At 37.3% G+C, this 18,406-nt stretch overlaps 1 protein-coding gene across 1 annotated transcript in view; it reads left to right on the top strand.

The window, feature by feature from the left end:
- Positions 1-460: 460 nt before the first annotated feature.
- CDH20 (cadherin 20) overlaps positions 461-18,406 on the top strand; it is a 304,259-nt gene continuing 286,313 nt past the window's right edge. The window contains exon 1 of the mRNA XM_069100751.1: positions 461-911. The gene's annotated coding sequence lies outside the window, so the exon portion shown is untranslated. The remainder of the gene's footprint in view (positions 912-18,406) is intronic.

Genomic DNA, 18,406 nt, shown 5'->3' with positions numbered 1-18,406 from the left:
ATCCTCCCCTCTCAGCTGCCTCCTCCAGAACTATGGTTTAGAACAGTGAAACTTCTATGTTGCTCTAGCTACAGAGCTGGGTACATTGAATGGTTTGGGTAGGTCTGGATAACAAATACTTTCCCACTTCCATCCCCAGCTCTTCTCCCCACTTCCAAATCCTCTTATTCTTCCAGACCATAGAGAGGTTTACACATTGAAATGCACTTACTTTCAATATCTAAATACTAAAGAATTAACCCATTTTTGCCTCTCACTAGTGTGTCTAAACTGCAGGGTGCCAACTGGACACTAATTGCTTTCATCTGGTGGTGTTCCAGACAGCTCCTCAGAAGGAAGGAGCGCACATTCTTGGCACCAATTGGCTAATTCAATTTACTTCAACAGCATTAGGCTCTGTCAGAATATTCATGAGCAGGAGAATGAGTACCAGTGGCAGAGGCAGGCAGCAGCCACTTAGACTAGGGAGAGAGCAAGGGAGAAGTGGTCGCTGCACCCAGCTCGGGAAGCTTTAACCTGGACCACTCTACATCACTATCCCCCTGCTGAGCACCTGAGGACTGGAGAAGGGAGTGACTGGGGCGCTGTTGGGTTTAGGGGACCATTTGGGGATTTCGACCTAACTCTTGAGGGACCTCAGCAGATACTTTGGAAAAGATACAGAAGGGAGTGAGGCGGTGACACTTTTGGCGGAGTGGGAAGGTGGGGGCGGGGAGAAGTGAAGCCAGCGAAAGAGAGGGAAAAGGAAAGCAAGAGACCGAGACAGAGAGGAAGAAAGAAACAGGGGAACGGACTTCCCACAAACAGCTCTCCGTGGCCGGTGCAGTGATGTGAAGAGAGCTAGGAGCCCGGGGAGGGAGCCTCCGAACCGCCGGGACTGAAGGTTTCCAGGGAGTCACTAGCTGGGAGAGGTAACGTCGCGGCTTCTGGGGTCTCCCCTTGTCCAGGGTTCGGGGCACAGCAATGGTCAGCTAACATTGCGCTCTATCTGGCCTGGGGATTGAGGAGGTCGCGCTGGGGTGGGGGGAATGAAGCTTGTCGCCTGCTCTTATGTGCTGCGGCTTCCGCAACTGCCCCAAATGTCGTGAGGTGACAGGTGTGGGGACAGAGGTAGATGTTTTGTGGAGACTTCGATTTTAAAGATTTAAAAAAAAAAAAGTATTTAAAGCGCTTTGTGACCTGGGGGGAAGGAGACGGCGATCTGCGCTATCCCATAGCTGCAGGGGTGAGAGGGGTCAGGGTGGGTACCGGCTCGATCTGAGGTACTTAAGGAACCTTGAGCTCCCGCCGTACTGAGAGCTGGCAGAAGGGGGACACCTGGGCTCTGGCCTCAACTTTCCCATCTGGAGGCAGCGTCTCTACTCTGATCACTTGAGGAGCAATGGGCGGCAGCTGGGTACAGCCACATTTAGGGTAATCCTCCCTCAGAAAAGACAGAGGGAGTGAGACTTTGGCCCTGGAAATAGTTGGAAGGTCCAAGTCAGGAAGCTCTCTCTCTTTGGGGCCGCCTGATAAATCAAGCTCCTTGAGTTTGGGGGCTACGATGCCACCCCCATATCCCTTTAATGAGCTGGGCTGGACTGGATGAGGAGGGACGAGGCGGGTTTGTCATGCACTCTCGGCTTCCCTGTCACCTGCAGGACCATCGCCAAATTCCCCCTACCATTGTACCTTGCTCCCCGCAAAGAACTCTCCCAGTTGGCGGTTGGGGTGGAGGGTGTACATGGGAAACTTTCAGGCTTACAAAAGCAAACCTGCCGTGGGTACCAAGCATGCCCAGTGCTGATTATTCCACCCGCCCAGAAGCTGGAGCGTTTTCCAGGTTCTCAAGTGCTGAGAGGGGAATAAAGAGAGAAAACCTGGGAAGACGAGAACGCATCTTGTTCGGAAGGTGAAGTGAATCCCAGGCGAGACCCAGAAGATCAGGGATGGGGTAACTGGGGAGAACAGCATCAAATGGGATTTTACTTTATTTTACCAAACACACAAGTACACAATGTTCTGAAAAAAAAAAAATCATCTAGCGTCTCTCCCCACCCCTGTCCATTTCTCCTCAAGGTGCGGGTAAATCTAATACTAGCTAAAATTGCCCCTGAGCATACGGGTATTCACCCAGAGTTCGTGTCCATTCAACAAAACTATTATACTGATACTTTTCCAAAACTGTTTCCCCTCGTCTCCTGCCATCCCTATATTAGATTCCTAAATCATTTCCATTACTGATAGTTGACCCATAACATTGCTCCCTTTTATTTTCTCCTTTCACCCCTCAGTTCAACCTCAGAGAAGTGGAATTTTTACCAAAGGGTCACTGTGACTCTTGCAGTCCAACTGGGCATGCTCACTAGGCACAGTGAGCTTTGCTTGAAAATACAGAAGGAAGCCTGTGAATTGCACCTACAGCTTCTTGTCTCTAGAGAACCCTCACTACTCTTTAAGGACCTAGAATATTATATATGGCAGGAATATATGGCAAGAGGAATGGGGTCAGGATAGTGGTGGGGCTGTAAGCAAAGCATTCAAGTTAAGTAAGGTGGCCAGCGCTGAGGTCAGGTTTTCTTGTCTTTCCCAGTGAGTTTATGCTGCTGTTAGGGGGTAGAGGGGGACAGAGAAGGAAAGAAAAAAAAGAATGAAAGAAAAAAGGAATCAAAAAGCACAGTGGGAATAAAGTATTATAGACTGTGAACCAAAGCTAGAACACTAGGCTTTATTTTGTACTTATGTCACTGATTTTGAGAGTGACCTTTGGCAAGTAATTTTCCCTGTAAGGATTTCAATTTTCCCCTATTTGAAAAATATAGTCAGTAATCTCCCCGCCTTTCTATTATGGCTATTGTGAGAAATGCCAAAATAAAATGAGGAGATTTTTGTATCAAAAATGTTTTGAGCATCCTTGGAAATGGCTTAATCAATCCATCCTTCCTAGTCCACCAAGAACTTCCAGACAAGTTTGCTACACTTGGGGTTAAAGACATTCATTTTTAGTATGCATGTCATGTGACAGTATAAAATTAAAATGGAAAAGGAAATTACAAACATAAAAATGACTTAGCATTCTTGACATTTTCGTGCATACTTGGAGAAATATTAACTTTCATTTGGGGAGATTTTCTGGGGGATTTAATCAGTGTTTATACTACTGAAACGCCCTCTCCAGCTTTCTCTCCTGTAAAATTTTATGACCCAGTTCTTCCCTGGAAAGCTGAGTGAATGTAGTAACCAATGATCGCTCAAAAAGTTCAAGGGCTGGGGTATAGCCACATAAAGAGAGGACAGTAGCATCCCAAGACAGCAGAAAACTCATCTTAAATGGGGTTGAAGCAGCACTGCACCATGTATGCACAAGGTACAGAGAGGGGTATCATCATTTGCTCTCGCCAAACCCCCAAGTCCAAAAAAAGTCATTCCAACATCTTGCAAAAGGAAGCCACCTAATGGTTTTTTTTTCTGTTTTCTTTTTGTCTCTGCTTATCTGTCAGTCTATCAAGAGTGAGCTTTGGCAAGTAATTTTCACTAAAGGCAGACAAGTTATTATTTATACATGAATGCCTTAGTTGAAATAGAGCCCCTCTCCCTCTTTTTCATTATAACAGGAACAAAAAAACTTTTACCCATTTCATGATTTACCTGTGTTTTTTTTTTAATAGTCAAGCTTTGTGAAGATCTACAGCTGTCCATTATTATTTAAAACTATTTATTCAAAGTCACTGAAAAGTGTACTGAGGAAAAGTAGATATATTATGCCCTGGTGGAGAAGTTATTGAACACCTTTGAGCTAGAAAATGAGTAGTTTGGTAGAGTGAAAGTGATTCCCTTGAGTTTTCTCTACAAATAAACCAATGGTGGTATTTTTCTTTCCCTGATAGCTGTGGGCAATGTTTGGTTAAGTATTTTTACAATGTTGGACCTAAAATGGGTTTTGCCCGGTGTTGCTCTATGGAGTGAGGAAAAATGTAAAAAGATACGGAAGGAAGAGGCCCAGTGGATAGAACATAAATCAGTCACAATATATGGAAGGATGATGAGAATAGGTCTTTTCACCCTAAAAAATGCCCACTTTGGAAGAAAAAGAAGGCTGATTATTGGCATCCAATGCTGAAACCAAGGCAGCTGATACTGAGACGAGCCAAAGGGTGCAGTTTTTCTTAGTTTAGAAACAGCAAGACAGGCTCTGCCAAAGATCGCTGTAAACACTGAATAAAGATTTCATTGTGGGTTGGTGTGACTAGAATAATTAGACAGTTAATTGTTCATTCTGATCTGGCAGTGCTATAATCACTAGTGCACAGTTAAAAAAATGAGAGTGAGAGAAAAATAGAAAAGTAACATTTATCACTTTTATCTTCACTTGTTTTACTCTACAAGTTCTTTAAAAAAAGCTCAAATGAGTCCTGATCTGTTTTAAAAGGCAGTATCCATACAAAATGGTCATATGGAATTGAGCTATTTTTCTGCCATTTTTTCCCTCCAAGTTTCAGTCTGGACATAGTTAAGTGAGAGTGGCTCCATTTAGGATTTTGGGGCTTCCTATCTTTTTTTTGTTCCTATTTCCATAATTTCAACTGTGAGGAATTAATGAATTTTAGTTATATATATAGTGCCAGCTCAGCAGGAATAAAAGCAAACAATACCATTTCTAATGCAGCTTGAACACTTTTCGAAGAACTATACAAGATTTTTTCTTAGCAATAAATCCTTTCTTTTCTATGTGTTTCTTCTAACTCCAGAAGAAATTGCTTATAGCAGTTACTCTTCCACAATAAATTGGAGAAATAACCTCACCTATATCCTTATAGCTGCTTTGGTGACAAAAAAAGAAGGTGCTTTAAGTGGTAAAAATAGTTTAGCATAGTGCCCTTATAAGCAGTAAACTGTGACATTGATATTAACTAAGAGATAGCTAAGATGCTACTGTCAAAAGTTCTTTCTATGTAGGCTATGAAGAATTTGAAGTGGACAATGGACATAAGGAGAAGTAGAGAGCTTCCAAAACATAAGTATCCCAAGGCAGAGGAAGAGAGAGGAGAAATGAAGAATTCTACAACCAATGAATCTTGAGACACATTGAATTTTGATTTGCACATGGATTTGTTAGTGCAAAGTGCTCAACTTTAAACCAACAAAAATAATACATTTAAGTGTCAATGCTTAATCTTAATTCTTCTGAGAAGGAATCCCTATGATATTGGCAGAGATGAACTGTCACTGTCCATACAAATGAACTGATAGTGAGGGAAGCATCAGAGAAATCTGCCATATATCTGATTCTTGAAGCATATTTCCTCTCTTTGTATGAAAGGTGCAAAACTATCTTGTCAAACCTTCACATTCTTTCATCTGACACCCAAAGGGAATAAGCAAGCAGGCAGAAAAGTTTATTGAAGGGTAAATGCACACATATAATAATTGGCAAAAAAACAATCTCCAAAGACCAAGTTGTAAACAGTGCTGCTTGTAATTAAAAAATGCTAAAACATATTGCCATGCTGAATTCTAGGCATACACTATTCTAATGGGAAAGTTAGTATGTCCTTATTTAATTGCTACTCATGTTTTACTAAATGGTCTTTTAGTACAAAATGTCAACCTTGTACTCTTGTACAAGTGCTGTCTAGTTAAGAACATTCTTCACTGTATATGGATTGATTCAGTTTTAGTTTTTAAATCAGAGGCTTACCCAGAATTATTTGTGATATATAAATGCTCTAACCAGCCTTTAAGTACCTTTAATCATAAAAAAAATTTAGAAAGAATTATAAAAGAAGTGCTTGGTACATGGCTATATCCCTATGCTGGCAATATAGGTACAGGGGGGAAGGTAGGAAAATGACAACACTGTCCAGAGAGGGCAGAATTGTGCAGGAAAAAATGAAACCCCTAAATGAGAGATAGCATTAGTTTTATTCCATGTCCTTAGTATATGAAAAAGAAAAAGATAGCAGGACATGTCTAAGACACAAGAGAATCTTGCCTTTTATCAAGATTCTTGAAAACTTTAATAAAAATCTGATTCATTTTGCAAACTCTTTGAGAACAAAGACAAGAGTCCTCTACTTTTTGCCAATAAAAAGACCAGGAGAGAATCCTAAATATTTTGTTGTAAATCAGGACTGAATCTAATCAAACTGGCTAATTCAAAAGGCTTTACACCATTCTTAGTACTGCATATTGCTACTGACCACATTCATGGGATATTGTTGTTCTTTTTAATGAAAAGCAAGAGATAAGTGGACTTGACTGACAGTGAAAATCATAATCATTTGTATTAGAGTCTCAGGGGACAGTAGGAAATGATTGTTTCAGTTACAAACCCCTATTTGATTTTTTTACATTGAGTTGTACTTAAATGCTGAATGTGCTGTTGTACAGAGAAGTTTGAAATGCACACTATATCTCCATAATAAAATTGCACTGTCACAAATACAATTGTTATTCATAACAAGTAATCGTAGAAACAGATTCCATCCCTTTAAGTACTGAGTCTTAGTCAAACCAATTATGACTAAATTACTGCATGTTCTCTGCTGTATCAACTAATTAAAGGGTAATTAATAAAATGATAATTTCATTCCATGGCAATGCCTACATCTGGTTGTCATAGAGGAGTTTGTTTGTCATGTGGTTAAATGGTCAGACCCTACAATATGTGACTACAACATTTTGTACAGAACACCTGTCAGGACAACAGGAATTTAACCCTTAGGTACCTTTAATATCAATTACAGTATGTTTGCTATTAGTTGTTTAATCTTCCTATTTGCCTCATCCTAAAAATAAAATAATCCATATTAATAACAATTAAATCTTGAAGCAGAATTGAAAAAGACTGATAAAGACCCAAAGAATAAAATTGGTAAATCATTGGCCATTTAGGGTTTTTTTTTTCTTTGTTTTCAGGTTTGACCTAAGCTCCAAAGATAAGATGGCCCTTGCGTATTTTCTATTGGATGGATGGTACATGGTGTAATGTGTTGGCACAATTGGAAGTTTCTAATTACAAAAAAAACAGGATAGAATTAGCATTGAGATTCAATTATCCCTTATTCCCAGAGAGAGTTGTTTTCAAGGATTAGAGTTAAGTTGTGGTCAAAACAGCATGGAGAAATCTGCATTTCAGCCTTTTTGCTCTGTAGCCAGCATCTTTGATTATGACCAAAGTCTAGTTTTCAAAGCTCCCATTTCAGACTGATAAATTAAGATCTTGAAAAAAGATTTTAAAGCCCTTTTAAATACCCTTATTTATGTTGTGGTACATACATTTGTTTTACATGGATTTTAAATTTACATATTGACATTTTGTAAAATAATGTAATATATATGTAATATATCCAAAATACGTATACATGCAGGTTGTATTTCATTGCAACTGCATAATTCACTTTTAACACACAAAATATTTGCTTCTTCCTTTGAACTCTTTGGTGGATCATCCCTTGAATTATTTTGCAGCTGCTGTATGTAATTTTTACCAGACACCAAAAATAAATCACTTAGGTTCTTCTAAATTCAACAAAAACAAATGTTGTGTAATATGAATAATTACAGAAACATCATAATGAAGGCATCAAGGAGCATGTGGGAATGAACACTTGTCTTTGTATGAAACTTGAACATCTTCCATTACAAACATTGTGAACAAACATTTGGAGAAGTGAGAATTGTGATCACCTCATAAGGTCATGTACTGAGTAATGGGCTTGACAAGCCTAAATTATTGTCTACCTCTGTGGTATCTGTCTAATGTATGTTATTCTCATAGATATTACTATTCCTAGTTTGTAGGACACAATCCCTATCTTCCTTGTTGTTAAAATACAAGGGAACGTAATTCATGTTATCCAAATTTTTAAAATTTTAGTACAGCTTATTAACACCTGGAAAATATTTATTGTCACTTTCTATATCATAAATCCTATACAGTATTTTAATTTAATGCATATTTCCTTCTTTCAATGACATTAGACTGAGTGGATTGAGCACAGGTGAGTCAACAAGGTATGATAACTTCTTCAAAAATAGTTCACAATTTTTATTTTCCATTGGCACATAGTGCCCAGAGCAAAGAGGTGCTATTTCCACCAAGGGATATGCCTCACTTAAACCACACTTGCATTATTGTGTTTAATGTGGCTGCTCTATGTTAAAGATGTTGATAGACTGGAGTGTTTTCAGAGAACAATGACAGTATAGTGAGGAATCTTAAAGCCATATAAGGAATGGCTAAAAAAAATGGAGCTATATAATCTAAAACAGAGGAGCTTTTTGTTGGTATGGTGCCTTTAATTTTTGAAGGGTTGTCATATGGCTAAGTAATTTACCTTAATCTGTATAAGATTAAAAGAATATAAATCTAAAACCAATGGGTTTACAAGAAGGCAAATTGTAGCTCAGTGCAACAAAATTTTAAACAACTAGAACTATCCAATTAAGCAATAGCTTTTCTTCTAAAGTAGTGACCTTCTCATAGCTGGAAGTGCCCAGTTAGACACTTGATGATCCCTTGTCCTGCATGAATTGGGAGATTAGATGATTTGAACTCTAAAGTTCTTCTTTCTGAGATTCCACAACTCTATGGAATAGCTAGAAATGAACATTTTCTTAATTTATATTAGCTCTAGGAAGAAAGGAAGTTACAGCTATACCTATGTTGTCCATTAATAAGCAAGATCTTTTAGGGATATCCCTCTGAATAAAAATTTTAGACTTATAAACAAATTTTCTAACAATAAAATGCTAATATCTTAATGCTGATATTTTTAAATGGCATTTAAAAATTAAGACATCAAAATGTCTTAATTAAAATCAGCTTTAGCATTCAGGTTACTGTCCCATATCACCAAACATTATTAGAGGCCTCTATCCAAAACTGATAGAAAACAAATAGTTATATTTGGAATAATAATTATTGAGGAGTCATTACAAAATAATCTATTTGTCAGCTCATCATGTCAATGGAATATTTAATAGTGCTAAGCATTTGCTAATCAAATTACTTATAATCAAGATGATTCAAAATTATATGCCATTAATTTGTGCTTTATCCTCACATACACTTAATTTTTTTCACTGTACCACCACCTACATTATCTCATTTGGTTTTCATAGCAATCCTGCCAGGTAGGCAAGTATAGCTATTATCATCTCCATATTCCAAGTGAATTAATAGAAGCTTAAACAAATTAGCTGACTTGTCCAATGTCACACAAAGCATCTGTGGTAAAACCAGGAATAGAGGTCACTGCTATGTGCAACAACCCATGCTACGCCTCACACACAGTAGGATCTCATTGAATGAATAAATTAATATTGTAGACATTACATTTAAGATACCTTGCATTCAAAAGGAAAACATATATTGCAAATGGCATTTAAGAGCAGTAAAAAGTCTATTTTTAAGCTTTCATTGCTTTTGGAAGTATATGTTACTTTAGCATATCTTTTAAAAAGTTTGAATAAAATACTCTTTAAACTAATTTTATGATGAATGGTTACAGGTTAACCACACTTATGGATAATGGAACATACAATAGGAAAGGATCTCAGTGTTGATGTAATCCAACTACTCCATTTTACAAGGAGGAAACTGAGGCCCAAAGAAAGGTAGTAGCTTGTCAATAGTCACACAGTGTCAGGATCAAGATCTGAAATGTCTAAAAGAAGCTGAAAATCAAGATAAATAAAAAGAGCTTCTAACTGACTTTGATGATTTCAATTTAGCAGATTCAAATGATCTACATCTTAGAGTTCTTAAAAAAATTAAACTTTCAGATATGATTGCTGAAGTGCTCACACTGATCTCTGAAAGACTGTGGAGAATAGGAATGGTACAGCAGACTTTAAAAGGAGCATATAACCTTATTTTCAAAAGGGGAAAGAGATTGTAAGGGGCTTGGCTTCTTAGAAGAGTACTCAAAAGTATTATTAAAGAAATGATTAATAAAAATCTAGAAATTGAAGGAGCAATTAAAAAGAACTAACATGATTACATTAAGAACATATCATTGTGGACTAAGCACTTCCTTTTTTAAACAAGGATTAATGTATCAAAAGAATGTGTAAACAGTTTACCTAGTTTTCAGAAAATAACTTTGATAAAGCCTCTTATGCTTTCTTTGTAGACAAGATGGAGAAAAGCTGAATAGATGACAGTATAGGTATATAGATAGGTACTTATGAAACTCATTGAAAAATTGGACATAAAGAATAATCACGAATGAGCTGATGTCAACTTAGATGGAGATTTCCATTAGAATGCCCCCTCAAGTCTATTTTGGGTTTATGCTATTCAATATTTTTTTTATCAATGACTTGTACAAAAAGCATAGATCAGTCAACTAATAAATATTTATTGAGAACCTACTAGTTTGCCAAGCACTATGCTAATCGCTGCAGTTACAAAAAGCAAAAAAGAAAGATACTCCCTGTCCTCAAGGAGCTTAAAATAAAATGGGGAAAAAAAGCCAACACATTAAAAGAATTGGAAATTAAGGTTTGGGGAAGAGGAAGAAGTATGAACACAGGGCTGATGGAGAAGTCCAAAAGAGTACAGATATGGGTGGGAAATGAGATTGCTGGTTTGGATCCCTTTCTTATATGGAGGTACTGGAATTCATGGTTATGCCCTACAATTACAGGAACAGAAGGTACTAATGAGATGTGATTACTAAAACTACTGATAGAGTCTTTCAGGATGACAATATTTCCAAGTAGTAGGATCTGGGGGCATAGATAGGCTGCTTATCACATTTACAGATTTCACAAAGTTGGGATAGGCAAGAAATTCAAAGAAAGAGGTAGGGATCCAAAATCTGAAAAGAAAAATTCCTGACAGGATGGAATGATAGACCAAACCTAATAACAGTGAATTTAACAGGAATAACTGTAAAGTCTTACAAAAATCAACAAATCTCCAAAAATTCAACTTCAAAAGTAAAATATGAAGTTAAGGTCACTATACAACAATTATGTACCACTACTATGCAACAATTCAAATGAATAAGATCTGGAGAGTTTGGTGGAACCCAAATTCAGTAAGAGTTAAATTAATATAGTAGTCCATATATCTAAGACAACATTGGAGAGGAGAAAACAAGTAATTATTAAGCACCTAGTATGTGCCAGACACTGGTGTTAGCACTTTTCGAATATTATCTCATTTGATCATAGCAATAACCCAATAAGGCAGGAACTATTCTTATCCCCTTTTTATAGTTGCAGAAACTGAGACAAGCAGAGGTTAAGTCACTTCCCCAGGGTCACACAGCTAGTATGTGTCTGAGGCCAGATATGAACTCAAGGTTTTTTTTTTACTCTAGGTCTTCACTGCACCACCTAGCTGACTAACCTATGTTAAGAGAGGCACAAGATCTAAAATGAAATACATTAATTATTCTGTTGTGAACTGTAATGGTCAGAATCCATCTGTGTGTTCAACTGTGTTCAGTTCTGGAATTCATGTTTGGGGAAGGATATTGGAAAAAACTGGCAGCTGAGACAGATATTTTTGAAAGATAATAAAGAATGGAAGAGGTACTAGAAGATTTTAATAAAGCAAGAGTTTTCCTCTTTTAAACTCTGTGCCAGTGAACTTCATCTCCTAGCAAAACTCAGGATGTATTTCATTCTAATGAGATGGTTAGTGAATACCTAGAAAAGGAAGCAGCAATCACAAAGGGTGAGCATGATTTTGTCTAGGAGAGGGTTGGCCAGAGTAAGATTATTTCCTTTTTTTTCCCTTGATCCACGGTATAATGTAGACTAGGGGAAATTTGTAAAAGTTTATCTCAAGGTCATTGATCTTGTAATAAGGGTTTGAGAACTTCGTGGCTCCCTGAATTTTGTAGTTTAGGGATTTAGTACTTTCACCTTCTTGAATCATGGCTCGGAGTCCTTAAGGCAACACACAAAGTCTATGGTCTAAGAGGAAGGAATGGGAACTGTAAAATTTGATCTGCAGAAACGGTAGTGGGGACAGAGTGTCGTCCCCAGTCACCACTTGGGGACTAAAAGAACTAAGCTAGAAAGAGCCTGAAAGGAGAAAGTGAAAGAAAAGCTGATCTTTGGCAGAGAAGGGAGAGATTCCAGAGGGTCTTTGGGCCTCTATGGACATCTCAGAATATAAGCTGCAGAATATAATAACTTCAAATTGAAGCTAATGATTGCACCAATCTCTTCAAGAAATAAGAGAAATAACCAAAGAAGTCTGATTTTTTTATTCCTCATTCCCCCTTCCTTTGCTTTTCTAGTAACAGGTACTAACATACTCTGGTTTCTTCCTAAAGATAAGCATTTCCCATGCCAAGATTTTTACCTTAAACATAAAGAAGATTGGCACTAACTAGAGATAAATAAATATTTAAATTAGGCTGGAGAGCCAAACCTGTTAGGGACAGGAGACACACACACATATGTATGTATGTATACACACATATACATATATACATACCCACACCCATATATATATAAATAGACAGATAAACATAAATGTGTATATATGTATGTGTGAGTATATGTATACCGTGTTTCCCCGATAATAAGACCTATCCCAAAAATAAGCCCTCCCCTTATTGTGTAAGATTCCTCTAAAATAAGCCCTCCCCTGAAAATAAGCCCTATTGAGATTGCTACTGTAGTGAAGGTGATCCCCTGCGCTACATTACGGTACCCTCTGTATGCACCCCCCCCCCCCCCCCCGTGAAACGCACACTGTGCTCCGAGCTGCATCCAATCAGAGCTGCAGCAGTGAGCGCCTTATCCTGTTCTTCCCCAGTGATTTGCTTGCTGCCGCCATTGAGAGCAGTGCCGTAGAGGAGAGCTGAGGCAGGACAACATAAGCCCTCCCCTGAAAACAAGCCCTCTGGTGTTTTTCTTTCCAAAAAAAATTAATAACACAGTGTCTTATTATCGGGGAAACACGGTATATATATGTATATACATACATATTGTGTATTTATTTATTCATTTGTTTATTAAGGGTCTACAACATTCTGGAAACTACAGCAAACACTGGAGATTCAAATACAACTGAGACAATCTTCACCCTTAAGTGGCTCCCATTCTAATGGAGCAAGGCAATGCATAAATGGGAGCTCAGAATTAAAGAGACTGCCCCTGTAGACAGCTAGGTGGTACAGTGGATAGAGCACTGGGTCTAGAGTCAAATAGTTCAATCCCATCCTTAGGTCCTTCCTAGCTAATGGATACATTACTTAACCTCCCCCTCAATTTCTTCAAATATAAAATAGGATAATAATAGCACCTACTTAATAGGGCGGTTGAGAAGATCAAATGAGATAATATTTGTAAGGTGCCTGGTATACTATGGTCATTTAATAAATGTTTGTTTCCTTTCTTTCCTTGTAGCTTGCAATTGTATGTTGTGGAGGTGCCTTGGATTTTCCTAAATGGAAGGTCTGTGACCATATTAACACTTTTTTCCCCTCTAACATAAACTTTGTAAAATAGAGAAAGATGCCACGTGAACATGAAGGCCATTATATTGCTCTAGCCTTAAAAATGAACTAGTTATTGCAAAAGAGCATAACTGATAAAATCTCTGGAGAGAAAAAAGGGTAGAGATAAGAGGTCAGTGGTCAGAGAAAGACCATACTACCACCCCCAAGCTACTCCCCACAGAGAAAATAGGAAAGATCTGGGGAAGATTCAGCTCTGCTCCTACCTAGCATGAAGGAAAAAAAAACATAAAAGATTTCTTTCTGACCAACTCTGCCTGTCACAATATCCACTGGTGCTACACTTTTATAAAAATTGTCCCTGATATTCTTGTGGAAAAGATGGAGAGATTTGGTCTGGACAATAGTTAAAATTAGGTGAATTTGTAAAATGGTAGAATCCAAAAATAGTTACCAATAGTTTGATATCACTTTGGGTAGAAGTCTACATACAGTAGGGTGTCCCATAGACTTGTGTTTTTTAGTATCTTTATCAATGACTTGAATAAAGGCATAGAAAGTATGCTTATCAAATTTGTAGATAACATTAAGCTCAATGAAAGGTTTGGGATCCAAAAGAAAAATTTTTGCTAATTAAGGACATTAGACAGAATCTAGTAATAGGACATTTAACACAGATAGGTGTAGAAGTCTTGTGTCACAAATAACTTCACAAGTATGAGATGGGGGGAGCATTACTAAATAGCATTTCATCAGAAAAAAAAGTTCAGGCTCAGTATGAGTAGCCTATTATATAGTAGCCAAGAAAGAAAATATAACCTGGGGTTGTATCAAGACCCAGTTTGATATGCAGGACTAGGGAGATGACCAATCTATCACTGTCCTATTTTTCTCCTCAAAATCAAAACATAAGTGCAACAATTTTAAGTGCCACATTTTTTGAAAGAATGGTAACATATTAGAAAGTTCCCAGAAGAGTGGAACCATAATGAAGAAGTGTTTTGAGTTCACGACATAAGGAGATCCATTGAAGGAGCTGAGGATGTCTAGCCTAGAGAAGAAAAAAACTTAAGGAGAAACACATCTTCAAGTACTTGAGGGGCCATGTAGAATAATGGTGTCAAACTCAAATAGAAATGGGAGCCAATAATATGTACATAAGGTTCCTTCCCTTCAGCTGCATATTGACTTACTCTTTAAATGTTACATTATCTATGTTTTATTATAGTCATTTATTTTGCTAAACATTTCCTACTTATATTTTAATATTGTTCCTGAGTAGTCAGGAGTGTTATGGCCCTCTGGGTCATGTGTTTAATACCTCTGATGTTAAAGAAGGTTTAGACTTGTTTTGCTTGGCTCCAGAGGGTAGAATGAGAGGCAAGGAGTAATGAATGAAAGTTTCTCATGACCAGATTTAATTAAAAATCAAACAAATCTCTAATAACATTTATGATTAAGGCCTATGAAATAGGGCATCTGGCAATTCATTGTTTTCAGATTATCTTCCCAAAACTAAAATGACTTTTAAAAACCTATCAAAAACTGAGTTTTAGATAGTTTTGCAAGACTAACTGTATCTACCCTTATTAACAATGACTTTGTTGAAAACTTCATATTTAATTTTCATATTTAATTTTCAAAATTAAACCTGATGATTTTGAGCATTCACAGGTAATCATTACTTTTCTTGAAATAGTATTAATTTCTGGGACATGAGAGCTGCTCATTTAGGCATGAATACCTATTGATTTGCCATTTTGGTTTAGAGGCATGATATAGAATTTTCTACTAGAACAAATAGTAATCTGTGTGCTTAAAATCTGAAAACTATTGCCAAGTAGCCAAAATGTGTTTCTGGCTAATTTCCCATGCCTTTTATCTCCAGCATGTAGCACAGTACAGAGTACAAGCTTAACAAATACACACTGGACTGGATAAGAATGATTGGTTTTAGCACTATAGATGTTCTGTAGTTTGTAGCATTAGAACCTAGGTTTTTAGGCTACAAAAGACTGGTGAGAAAATAATGTAATTGTTTTTATTTTTTATAGATGGATGCAAGAAGTTTTTCATGGTCACACTTGTTTAGACAATAGACACGCCCCTCTCCTAACAGCTGTTATTGAGGGCTACACGACAGCGCATCAGGTGGTTACCTTGCTTTTCAGATTTCTGCCTAAGATAAATTTGCCTTCCAACCACTGTCAAAAATGGAGTGCTAGAAACAGTTTTATGAGAAAATACTGGAGACAGCTTCTTTACTAACACATAGTTGAGAAACACTTTATATCTACAAATTAAATCTAACAACTTTGATCAGCAATAGGTAATAGTGCTTTGTTCCCACTGTTTAAGCATCTAAGCTGAGAAGGGCTTTTAGTAGCTACCGTAGCCCTTGTGTTTCCATGCACATTTTACACTTTGCTGAAGTCCATAGTGTTTAGAATTCTTGGAAATCATCGGGCTTAGAGCTGGAAGGGGTCAAGCGGCTTATCATCTGACTTAAAACAGCATCTTAGGCAGCTCACTGCAGGGTAGTTGTTTTGCCGAAAGGCAGGAGGCATTGCAAAGATCCATGCTTGCAGAGCTGAGAGGAAAGTCTGTTTCCTCAGCTGTCAATGATTGGTGTCTTCTGCTCTTAATGAAGTAGTTGTGTGCCTCATGTTCTCAGCTAGTTCAGGCACATGTCGAAAATAACTGGCTTGCTGAGCTTCTTACCATAACATTTACTCATCAGGGCACCATTTCACGATGTCAAATTGTTACTTGAAGAACGTTTATATGACTGTGAAGTGGAATCGAGATTAGAACACTAATGTTTTATTCACAGGTTTTCCTCTAGATTTTTATTTTGTTTCTTAGGGGCAACCTTCATTTTTTTTCCCTTAAAGTGCCCTTGAAGTGAGAATTACTCCCCACTGTGAACCAAGCTATCCTTTTAGTGGAGATGTCCCAGAGTAAAAGCCTCTATCAAGCTAAGATACGTGAAAGAAGGTGTGGAAAGTAATGAAGGTAAGCTTTAAATGGTGAAGAATCTCCCCAGGATATCAGCGATGGCAATTTTTTTTAAGGATGTGGGACAAGAAGAGTCTGGAAAATGTTGCAGTAGTACAGAAGAGTTCCACCTATTCAGGATTCACCAGCAAAAGGCAGAAATTAAAGGGTAAAGAGGTTCTATCAGCATTCAAGAATGCAATAAATAAGTAAGGAATATTACTACTGCCATTTGATTGTTCAATTTTTCAAGCTACTTGATCAAATGAGAATCAAAGCCATCGGTATCTGTCTCTATCTCTGTCTATGGCTCTGTGACCTAGAACAAAACCAGAAATTCTGTTTCCTTGTGAAGCCTCGACAACTGGAGCAAGAGGATGTGATATACAACAGAAGAGGAAGAGAAAGCATTCTATCATTTTTATGTTTCCTCCATGCTCTCAAGATGGAGTTCTGAGTCTGTTATCCCATAACATATCAGCCTTAAATTAAAGAGATGTGCCAACTCCTGTCCTCCAAACTAAAAGTGTCAAAGAGTTGGTCAACAGGTGGCATGTGAAACATAATACTTTCCATGGGAACCAGATTAAAATGTAACTGAGAAATAGTTAACAAAATGAATGAAAATACAACATAACACAGGTTATAGTAATAAGTGGTTTTCTAAGTCAATATGCAGCCCATAGCGATCCTTATATACAACTTAATGGCCCCCATTTCTATTTGAGTTTGCCACCACTGCCCTAAACCATTACATTTTTAACTAAGTTACCGAAATAAAATCATGTATCTTTGAAAAAAAGGGTACAGAAAACATCTAAACCACACTGACTACATTAAAAATAAGAAAGTGCTTCCAAAACCTACCACCATATTGAACAATAAACAATTTATAAAAAGGAACCCAGAGAAATTGTTTTATTTTAAATGAAGAACAGAGCTTCTGACAAGTATTCTTTATTTATAAGTAGCATATTTCATGGAATGCTTAAATAGTAAAATTTAATGCAAGTTAGACATGAACATTCTCTTTTGGAGTAAGGCAAAAGGGGAAAGAACTTAGCACTTGGAATGAAATCTAGGCAAATATAAGCTTAGTTACAGTACTGCAGTTGACTCAGGATAATTCATGTTGAGGGGGATATGAGGAGAGGAAGGGAACAAGGAAGGGAACAAGCAGTGAGTACATCAATACCACGGATCATCAGAAATGATTTATGTTTGACTCCATAGTGAGATTGTATACTTACTCTTAAATACAGGTGTAATTGACCTTCCGGGAATTTGATTCAAATAAAATAATCAAGTCACAGGAGCAAAGGAACTGACTTAGGACCAAAGACTGCATAGAAACTTTTCCTGATGGGAAGGGCCAGGTTAATAATCACCCCAGAGTATTGTAGGTAAAGGTGTACCTATGTTTAGGACATTAAAGCTAAGTGGTTTCCCCTGTTGTTAATAGACAGACTACTTCAGGGATCAACTTGTTGGTCAATTTTCCTAATTTAGGGAACACTAGAATGTACATTGTTTCAAAGACGTTCTCTGCATGAAAAGGAAATAGCTGAGAGGTCTTCAAAGCTATAATTAGGCAGATGAGGCTTGTCAATAAACCTCAATTCAAGATCTGTCTCAGATAAATCATTAGGTGATTTAGTATCTCTTTAGCTTCCATCAACTACTACCTACACCTCAAGCTCATTCACCTCAAGGATAAGGAAGAGTTAACTAAATAAAATCCTTCTTAATCTTGAGAATTTTCAAAACTATACTCCTTCTACTCTGGAAAATCTGAAAAATGCCTCTATCCATGATGATTTGTTGCTGTCTTCTTTTTTTTTTAACCAAATCACTACAACTCCCTAAAATCCTAAATAGTTGCAAAATCTTGCTTGAGTTTGATTAAATAATTATAGATGTAGGACACTGACTTTTCAAGGCACTTTGGTACATAATATGTTTGGGTTTTTTTTTGCCCATAATAATTCTTGCAATTA

Source organism: Petaurus breviceps, unplaced genomic scaffold, assembly GCF_028583685.1.
Source record: "Petaurus breviceps papuanus isolate PSGF00001 unplaced genomic scaffold, PetGlider_PUasm1.0 42, whole genome shotgun sequence".
Classification (NCBI taxonomy): Eukaryota; Metazoa; Chordata; class Mammalia; order Diprotodontia; family Petauridae; genus Petaurus; species Petaurus breviceps.
This window is presented reverse-complemented; position numbering and strand designations above follow the sequence as displayed.